Here is a 10,868-nt window from a genome sequence, read left to right as displayed (position 1 = left end):
TGTTAATTAAACATTGTGACAGGTGATGTCGCCTCTGAAAACCCCACCAGAGTACCCACTGTGTCAACCAGCTGTCATGTCACACATGCATGCATGCATGCGCGCGCATACACACACACACACACACAATTTAGGAAAAAGGTAACATTCAAAAATATTGTTTCGTATTTTTAAAGAAGATATTTTTCAACTTCTTTAATTTATCAGTGCATCCGGTACTGAATTAATTTACATTTTTATTAATTAATTATTAATAAAATGTTATGTGCATTTTAAAATGGTAATTAAAATAATAATAATAATATATATGTATCTCAGTGTATTTGATATTGAAATAATTTACATTTGATCAGTTTTAGGGAAAATGTATCATTTTAAATAATTTTTCAACAATTTCTTTTCATTTCTCAGAGATCGAACAGCATTTAGCTGGGTGTATGAACACGTGTCAGTCACATGATGTGCTCACTTTGTGTTTCATTCAAGTTGACTTCATCCAACAAGAATCAAAACACGAGTGAATGAATGAGGCTGTTCTTCTTTCCTCGCTTTGAGCTGTTTACATCATTAACATTTCTGCCTTCACAATCAGTCGTGTGTGTGTGTGTGTGTGTGTGTGTGCGTGCGCGTGCATGTGTGTGTGTGTGTGTGTGTTGGAGAATGCTGCAGGTTGTCTTTTAAATAATCTGCTGGGGGATAAAATGAATGATGCACCTGGAATCCCGGAGCTCATACACGCCTGCTGCCGAACAAACTTTCTCCCGTCTTGGCCGCGACATTACCGCGACGTGTGTGTGTGTGTGTGTGTGTGTGTGTGTGTGGCCAGGTGTGTGTTCACGCCTCTCCATGTTAATAAAGGCGGGCAGATATAGCCGTCAGCTCACTCTGTTGATTCAGGCTGGAGGCCAAAACGCTGTGGTATCCTGGCTCACTGGCTGTCGGGATCCATCAACGTCCTTCCATCTGTCCGGCAGTCCCCTCGTCCCTCCGTCCTCCCCCTCGCATCTGCTCATGTGTCTGTGCCGGTACCTCCGATCTGTCATTGCTAATTCCAGGGGCTCACATTTTCGAGAGGCTCCAGTTGCTTGCTACACGGAAGCAAATAATATTCATGTCCTTGGTGAAGCAGCATTTGGTTTGTCTGGTACTCCCTGTTCAGAGTAGATTAGAATCAGAATCATCTTTCTTTGCCAAGTATGTCAAAAATACACAAGGAATTTGTGAAAACAATTGTATGTTTGTGATCACAAGGTGGGATTTTGGTTCAAGCCGGGCCGATACTAAATCTGCTAATGAAATAAATTTTAATTTCGTCATTTTAATTCATTTTTGGGGCAATAATTCAAAACGTGTTAATTCTTAATAATAATGGATTTATTTAAATTATCTTTCAACATTTGCTAATATATATTATTTAAATACATATTAAATAATTTTTAAAATATATATATTTTTCCAACAATTGTCAGTGTATCTGCCAATTGTAAGCAATTTTAGTCATTATTTTTGTTCACATTTAAAAAATACAAACTACATAGCTACATTTTTAATACTAGTTTATCATTGTTATAAAGTAAAATAAAATATAATAAATAAACTTCCCCAACTATGCATACATTTTATTTATTTATTTAGAAAATATAAATAAATATATTTTTTAAAAAGTACATAAACAAAAAATAAAAAGTTTAGAAAAGAAACAACTACAAGAAGAATTACAGTGGGAGAAAATATTTGACAAAAAAATTAAATATATCTGAAAACATTAGAAATAATGCAAATACAGTATATTAGAAAAGGACGAATAAATAAAATAGAAGAAAACTACAAATGTAAAGAAAAGCTTAACAAACAATATTAAATTAGAAAAAATAGAAACTAATGCAACGTAATAGAAAATTATACCCAAAATTAGAAAAATATTAGAAACTAATACAAAAATACAGAAAATAATACCAAATATTAGAAAAGTAACAAAATATATCTTACCCCAAAAATACCAATATATTGTAAGAAAATTCCACAAATATAACACGTTTCTGACCAAAATTCAACAAAAACAATATTTCTATGAACTGGCTGCCTTCCGCCATATTTCGTAGGATTATAACATTTGCTTCTGATGTCATCGTCTTTATCTTCTTTCTTAGTTTGCATAGGAAAATCCAAAAGATACTATTTTCCAATATGCTACGACAGTATTACCAATAATTACAACTTATTGTAAAGGTAATACGAACATTCTAAAACATTATCACAGTTTAGCGATGAACTGTTTCTTCTCTTATTGTAATAGACTGCCATATTTTCTCCCATACCAGCTGCCAATGACAATTTTCCCTGAGTCAAGTCCATTACAAGTAAATGTTAAAGCGAGCAGACAAATGTCAAGCAAGAGAAGAACAGTGTTGCATTCAAGTACACTACTTCATTGTCCACTTGAGCCAACGAGACGAGTGCCGTGTTATTTTCAACCTTGCCTCAATGGGTGCGCAACCTCGGTTGAGTGGAGAGGCGGTGTCAAAAGAAACTCAAACTCTAAAGGCTGAAGAAAAAGTCAAGATGCAGGCGGAGAAGTGTTAAAACAACAGAGGTCAGGGTTGAAAAGTTAATTTCCTATGTGAACTAATTCAAAGTTCAGTTCTCTGTTCCAAAAATAAACTAGTACAGTTCATAGTTTACAGTATAATTAAACATTTTGAACTAAGTGCACTGTTCCAAAAATGAACTAGCTCATAGTTCTTTTTTCTTTTTCCCCTCCCCAGTATGTTGCTGCGAGCCATTATCCATAAAATACTGGCATTTCCCCACTGTTGCCACCCATTCAGTCAGAACTAGTAGCATTCTACAGACTCAAAAACGAGGAAAAACTTTCTGCTTTAATTGTCTTTTTTTTTTTAACGGGGAATCGAAACAAAAAAGGACTCCAGTCCTTAATGTGGAAGTACAAACACAATTTGAGGTCAAAAGTTAGGTGTCACTGCAGCTATGTCCCTGTACTCTAACTAACCCTCCCCCTGCCAACCACTCATCATGCAAGTACCCGCAAGGGTTTTTTATATGTACGTAAGCCCAGTAAGGCACCCGTAAAACGATGACCCACCTTCAACTTAGTGTGGAATACTTCACAGTTTCAATCCAAAGAGAAAACACTCTTATGGCTACCAGGGACTGTTTTTTGCTCGTTCTTTTTTGTTCTTGCTTCCCTCCAGTTTGCAACTGTTCTTGACTTTGTTAGTGCTTATGATGCTCTCTTCGCTCCTTGTTTGTACAAAGCTTCCCCAACCAGGTTTCAACTTGGGTGGCTGTTGTTGCTTTTTTGCTCTCTTTTCGCCTTGTCTATCCCCAGGTTCCCCAACCAGGTATGACTGTCGTTGTCAGACATTTTGTCTGTTCCATCAAAATGATGCAGCAATGCACAATTGCCATAGGGAGTGACCAGTGAGGACCTTATAAAACCAATACAAATGTTGCCTGCATTGTAGTGTACTTTTATTCCAACTAATTCAAATTCACAATGCATACTTAGAGTACTTTTACAGCTAATGCTCCATCTGTGCTCGGGTGTAAAAGTTGATAAAAACGGACTTTTCTTTCTGGTGAACACGGGTGTGCAGATAAGACTTTTGGCTTTAGCGCGTGGTCACTGAATCCCTTTCAAATGTGACTCTCTCTCCTATCGACTTTACTGCGCTCAGCCTTTAATGCCTTCAAGTGGCTCCAGAGGATCAGGACATTCTCAGCTCTTGTCATCAGCTCCACTCAGCTGACACTCTCCTCACTTGCTCTTTATCAGATGCTGGACTTGCATTGCTTGCCTCTTCATATCAATCTTCCACTTGAAGCACTTTTCTCTTGTCATTCCTGTTCTTCAATGTGTCTGACCTTGTCTACAGCATCTTGGTTTCCATCCCCGTGACTCAGATGTTTTCCTAGTAGTGACTGATTGACCTATCCACATTGTCCATCGTTGTGTCATAGACTTGGAAGGTGGTTGTGTTTGTCAACTACATCTGAGTAGATTCTCAGTCATCCATGTTATTGTAATCAACAAAAATGGAATGGAGGCAACTGGATTCTTCTTGGTTGTTGAGGATGTTTTATTTGCAATCTAAAAGGCTTCCTTCCAGTTGCCTCCATTCAACTTTTGTTAAACAAACCTCTACCAATTTCCCACATGTCAAGACTTCATCAGATAGTACCAATGGAATATATATGTTAAATTCTTCTCACCTCCTGATATAGGACCTTACCCACAACTTGGAGATTTCCTTTAGCTCTTTTGTAGTTGTCATCCAAGAGTAGGCATACATTGGTATGAAATGGTGACAAGAAATTGATGTCGTCTGGCTGGGATTTTGCGTTTCTTAAAATTCTCTCTTCACTGGGTATATGGTTAGGGAGTCACTGAATTTCAAGAAATTGTCCCATTCTTTCCTCACAAATGAATTCAAGTCCGGGTCTTTCAATAAATACGTGTTAAAGTGCCATGTTGGTGGATGTACCACATTTGACTCAATTATTAGGTAGAAAGAAATTAGTGCGTGGTCACTGATGATGATTGGATGTATTTTGGAGGTAATTTTATGAGCCGCCGAATTGTTTGAGAGGAAAAAAATCTATTTATCTATCTGATAAAAAATGTTTTACTCTCTTCTTGTACGATTGTTTTTTTTTTTTTTGTTGACGAGTCCAAATTCATCCATATACTGCCCTAATATATTGACGCATTATGGCTGGTAGCTATATTTGGAATTTGAGCGAACTATGGAAGGATTAAGAGTAAGGTTAAAGTCGCCTCACATGATAATTGTGGAATTGGCTGACAGTCTAATCAAGTGTGAAAATAACGTTTGAAAAAAGGCTGGGTCATCTTTATTCGAAGCGTATACATTGACAATTGTCTACAGTTTGTTAAATATTGTTGCCTGTATATTTATGTATCGCTCTTCTGGGCTCCCTACTGTACTATTTATTGTAAAAAGTAGTCTTTTATTAACTGTACTAAAAAGCAAAGATAGCCTGAGTGAAATTTGACTCAACAAGGTATTTTCCTTCTGATTCGGTTAGATGCCTTTCTTGTATTAGGAGAAGATCTGTTTTAAATGTAGTGATATAATGCATAATCTTAATTCTCTTTGCCTGTTTTCGAATGCCATTGACATTCCACAATTCCACAAAAATTGTGACATAACGGGTGTGTGTTTATTAATTTTGAATAAATTAGGTACTATGTTTTCTTTGTTGTTGTTGTTTTTGACAGTTTGCAGCAAATTTTATGGTATTATGTTGATAGTTGTTATTTAAAGCGGGTGATAAAAGTGACTTATATATCAGCAAAGCCAGGGTACATAAAAGGGTAGCAGACATACAACATAGAAAACAAACAGTGTTGAGGGAATATTACAGTGTGTAGTGGTTTGCAGTGCACGGGGAGAGTATTGTGACGATTGTGTGTTTAGCGTGTGTGAGTGCAAGGAGAGCAGGGAAACAAACTGAAAGGGGTGAAGATACACACTGGTGGGCATGCGTGGCTCAATTTTTTTTAAATAATTTTTTATCTGAGCAAAATGAAAAGAAGGAAACAAAATACAAACAAGCTTTTGACAATTAATGAGAGCAACTTAGAAGTACTTATCTAGTAAAGCCAAGGAGGCGGTGACGTTGGCATCACGAAACAGTTGATCGTCAATGTACAGCTTGTCGACAACCAACCATGCTCCTTTCCCTTTCTCACGGTTGTTCTTCATAAATGGTTTGATTTTACGCCGGTTATTGATTTCCTTGGGGAACTGGTCGTTCATTCCAAAAGATGTCCCTTTGAGCTCACAACCTTTTGTTTTCACGGACATTGGTGATGGGATGTGGTTGGTTTCCTGGACGGGGACCTCCTAATCGATGCACACGGTGATAGGTAATCTTGTCGACTTTATCTTGTATCTTGAGCGCAAACATCAGAGATTGTCGCGCATGCTTCTTGATTGAATGTCCAGCATGGTTTCTTTCATGGTTTTATATTCCATCCTGAGAGTTTTCAATTCTGCTGTTGTTGACATCATGTTTGATCGAAGCGCAGCCTTATCTAATCTTAGCTCCTTGACCTGTTGCTGTGTAAACTCCAAGCTGTTTTTGAGCTCGGTGATCTCTTGTTGCAGCAAGTCGAGTGTAATTAACAATTTCTTGTCAATTGAGTGTAGGACACTGGCCTGTGTCTCTAGTGAAGCGAGTAAATCTTCAGTGGAAGTGGATGAATCTGCCTTCTTCCTCTTCAGAGGTTGTTCAGCGTGGGAGCTGGGATTCTCCGATAGACGGGTTAGCGTTGACGTAATTGTTGGCGAGGTTCTCAAATGGCTCCTTGTTGGTTACCGCTGTTAGCGAAGCTGGTGAAGACAGAACAAAAAAACGAGGCGAAAAACCCCTGCTGAATAAGGAAAAAGGCTTGTGAAAGAGAAAGTTTGTGGTGTAGTCGCTGCTTTTTCCGGTCTATGAAAGAGGCGCCGCCATGTTTCGTCTCCAGAAAACAAGAAGTCTCTCGCGTTGTCACAGCATGTCACAGCACAGAACACCCTCTCCTTGAGATTTTAATTATTCCTCGTCAAGGTTTAGGCTTCCATTAATATCAAACGGGGACAAGGCTTTGTTGTTCCCTGTCTTGGACCCTATGCATCTTCAAATTGTGGTCATACTTGTCATCTCTCCATGTCATGAACGGCAATGCCGTAAGGGCAGATCCCAAAAAATAGACTCCAAGTCAGAGGTCCGAACAATTTTAATTAAATGGCAGAGCAGGTGATGGCGAAACATACAAAACTAAAGGAACTCACAACCAGAGAGAATCAAAAACAGATAACACAGGGAGACACGACAAACAGTCCGTGTGGTATAATCGTAGTGAGCCTAAATTTGGACAGCGGTCAGAACGGCGGCAAAAACTAGTGAATATTCCGACACCCACACACTGTCACGGTGCCCTCTAAAAAGGCTGATGATTACAATGCATGACAGGTGTGTCACCGATGTCCACGCCCACCCAGACACTGCAACACAAAGAAAAACAACTTGAAACACAAGGCCATGACAGTATCCCCCCCTCAAAGGACGCCCCCTGGCGGACCACCCGGCTTCTGGGGGTGGAGAGAGTGGAAGGCCCGGAGAAGGGACGGATCTAGGATCCAAGAGCGGGGAACACAGGAACGCTCCTCAGGGCCGTAACCCTCCCAGTCGACCAAATACTGCACACCCCTGCCCCTTCTTCTGGAATCCAATAGTTCACCCACCGTGTACACTGGCTCACCATCAACCACCCGCGGAGGAGGAGGAGGCACCGCTGGAGGACACAGAGGGCTGGAGGAAACCGGTTTGAGCAAGGAGACATGGAATACAGGGTGAACTTTCATGGTGGGAGGGAGCCGAAGTTTAACTGCCACGGGTTAACAACAGAGTCAATTTCGAAAGGACCAATATACCGAGGACCCAGTTTTTTAGAACCCCCGGCCAAATGCAAATCTCGTGTGGACAACCAGACCTTCTCACCAGGACGGTAGGGAGGAGCTGAGATCCGATGATTATCAGCTAACTGCCTGTTGCGAGCCTCAGTACGGGACAAGGCCGCCCTTGCATCCCGCCACACCTGATGAGCCCTTCGGAGATGGACCTGTACAGACGGGACGACCACCTCCCTCTCCTGAGAAGGGAACAACGGCGGCTGGTAACCATATGCAGTCAGGAATGGCGACCGTCCAGTGGCAGAGCAAACGAGGGTGTTATGCGCATATTCCACCCAAGGCAGGTGAGAAGACCACGAGGAGTGGTGTTGATGGCAAACACAGCGAAGAGCAGCCTCCACATCTTGATTCGCCCTCTCAGCCTGGCCGTTGGTCTGCGGGTGGAAACCGGATGAACGACTGGAGGACGCCCCCAGCGCTTTGCAGAACAACCTCCAGACCCGAGAGACGAACTGCGGCCCCCTGTCCGACACCAGATCAGCAGGAATACAATGAACTCAGAAGACATTGTCGACAAGGAGATTAGCAGTCTCAAAGGAGGACGGCAGCTTCGGCAGAGCAACGAAATGGGCCATCTTGGAGAATCTGTCGACTACACTCAGGATGAGCGAGTTCCCTCCGGACAGCGGAAGGCCTGTGATGAAGTCCAAGGCGACGTGGGACCAGGGGCGGGAAGGAATGGGCAGTGGACGAAGAAGACCAGCTGGAGGACGATGGGACATCTTGCTACGGGCACACACTAAGCATGCCGAAACATATTCTTTAACGTCCCTGCGTATTCCCTGCCACCAGAACCGTTGGGAAATGAGGAAAAGTGTCCGACTGACCCCAGGATGGCAAGCGACTCGAGAAGTGTGTCCCCACTTCAACACCTCTGGACGTAAAACGACCGGAACAAACAATTTGCCATCAGGAATACCTCCCGGGGCCTGGATGTCCCTCCCCGCCTCCACCACCTTCTTCTCAACCTCCCACTGAAGCGCTCCCACCACCCGGGTCCCAGGTAGGATGGTCTCCACAACAGGCTGAACAGCAGCCGGGCCATGCAACCGAGACAAGGCGTCAGGTTTGCCGTTCTTCAACCCAGTGATGATGAAATCGAAACGGGTAAGGAACAGGGCCCAACGTGCTTGACGGGGGTTGAGTCTTTTAGCAGTCCGGAGGTAAGACAGGTTCTTGTGGTCGGTGAAAACTTGAAAAAGTTCCATCGTACCCTCCAGCCAATGCCTCTACTCCTGTAGCGCCAGGACAATGGCCAGCAGCTCTCTATTTCCCACATCATAATTGGACTCTGCAGGGCTCAGGCGCCTAGAGAAAAAGGCGCAGGGGTGCAGCCTCTGGTCGACCGGGGACCTCCGGGACAGGACCGCCCCCACACCTGAATCAGATGCGTCCACCTCGACAACAAAAGGAAGGTCAGGATTAGGATGATGTAACACAGGAGCCTTCACAAACAATTGTTTAATATGATCAAAAGTCACTTCTGCCTTAGGGGTCCATACAAATGGTATTTTATTGGAAGTGAGTCTTGTCAGGGGTCCCACTTTAAGGCTGTAATCACGTATAAATCGCCTATAAAAATTAGCTGAACCCAAAAACCTCTGCAACTGCTTCCTAGACGTTGGAGTTGGCCAATCAACCACAGCCTGGATCTTGGCTGGATCGGCCCGAAGCTGGCCCTTCTCCACAATGAACCCCAAAAACTGTACCGACTCCGCATGGAACTCACACTTCTCAGCCTTGACGTAAAGACGGTTTTCCAACAAACGCTTCAACACCATGCGGACATGTTGGCGATGTTCCCGTAGATCACGGGAAAAGATTAATATGTCGTCCAAGTACACAAAACAGAATACATTTATCATGTCCCGGAGCACATCATTAATAAGACACTGAAACACAGCGGGTGCATTCGTGAGTCCAAAAGGCATGACTAAGTACTCAAAATGACCTAATGGAGTATTAAACGCCGTCTTCCACTCATCTCCCTCCTTCATCCTCACCAGGTGATAGGCATTTCGCAGATCTAATTTTGTGAACACCTTTGCAGACTGCAAAGGTGCAAACGCCGAGTCCAACAGCGGGAGAGGATACTTATTTTTTATCGTGATGTCGTTAAGACCCCGGAAATCGACACAGGGTCGCAGGGTCCCGTCCTTTTTAATCGATAAAAAAAAATCCGGCGCCCACTGGCAACGATGAGGGACGAATCAACCCAGCAGCTAGCGAAGTCGAAATATAATTCTTTAATGTCTCTTGCTCAGGCTTGGAAATCTGATACAGCCTCGCACATGGTAGTGGAGCCTCGGGAATCAACTCTACGGAACAGTCGTATGGACGATGCGGAGGCAAAGACTGGGCGCAATCCTTACTGAATACTAGTAGCAAATCATGATACTCAGCCGGTACTTTAGCCAATTCGATGTGCTCGTCTTGAACACGGGGGGTGGTAGTCAACATGGCAGACTGCAGACAATGAGAATGACAAAATAGGCTCCAATTCACAATCTATAGTTGATCCCAATTAATATCTGGATTATGAAGTTTTAACCACGTTAATCCCAGCACAACTGGAGCAGATTGACAGGGCATTACAAAAAAACGCCGCGATTCGATGTGGTTACCAGAGAGCTTTAAACACAGAGGAGCCGTAATGTGTTGTAACTGCCAGGAGACGCCCATCCAAATCAAGAACCTTTCTCGGTTTGCAAAGTCTGTACAGTGGACAATTTAGAGTCTCTATCACACAGGAGTCCACAAAACACTCATCGGCTCCGGAGTCAATCAACGCGGAAACCTTCACACTGCCGCCAAATCCCGATACTTCGCCCGGCAATTGCAGTCTACTGTTGTTCGATCCAGTTCTCAATTCAGCGGGTACCAAGTCTTCATCAAAATACTCACACGATGAGACGTTCTTTCCGGAGGCAGAAGGCGCTGTCACCACCACCTGGCTGCTCTGCTTGGAACGCGTAGCGTCACTTCCCAGTGAAGGTCTCGCCATGCAGGTGGATACCTTGTGTCCTGGTCGGCCGCATTACAGACACGCCCCCGCTCTCATGCATCTCCAACGTTCCGTCTCCGTCAGTCGCCCCCCGCCGAGTTGCATCGGCTCCTCCATGGCCAGGGCCGGCTCCCTCGTCGACGCCGAGGTGGATGGGGGAACACAGGTGGCGTCTTCCATGGCGGATGAAGAATGTCCCGGGGAAGCGGACTAAAAAAAAATGCGCCGTTCCGCCGCCCACTCGCGCTGCCGTTCCCTCAGTCGATTGTCCAGTCTAATGGCTAGTCCGATCAACTTCTCCAAATTAGTGGTCTCGTCCCGGGCCGCCAACTCATCTTTGACGGCAGGACAGAGTCCCC

At 43.5% G+C, this 10,868-nt stretch overlaps 1 long non-coding RNA gene across 1 annotated transcript in view; it reads right to left on the bottom strand.

Moving 5' to 3' along the window:
• Positions 1-414: 414 nt before the first annotated feature.
• The window catches only part of LOC133475852 (uncharacterized), a 36,783-nt gene continuing 26,329 nt past the window's right edge, over positions 415-10,868 (bottom strand). Inside the window, exon 3 of the long non-coding RNA XR_009787945.1 lies at positions 415-1,151. This is a non-coding gene — a long non-coding RNA (uncharacterized LOC133475852). The remainder of the gene's footprint in view (positions 1,152-10,868) is intronic.

The sequence above is a fragment of the Phyllopteryx taeniolatus genome, chromosome 3 (genome assembly GCF_024500385.1).
Source record: "Phyllopteryx taeniolatus isolate TA_2022b chromosome 3, UOR_Ptae_1.2, whole genome shotgun sequence".
In the NCBI taxonomy this organism is placed as follows: Eukaryota; Metazoa; Chordata; class Actinopteri; order Syngnathiformes; family Syngnathidae; genus Phyllopteryx; species Phyllopteryx taeniolatus.
The sequence above is the reverse complement of the archived record's forward strand: the minus strand, read 5'-3'. Positions and strand labels throughout refer to the sequence as shown.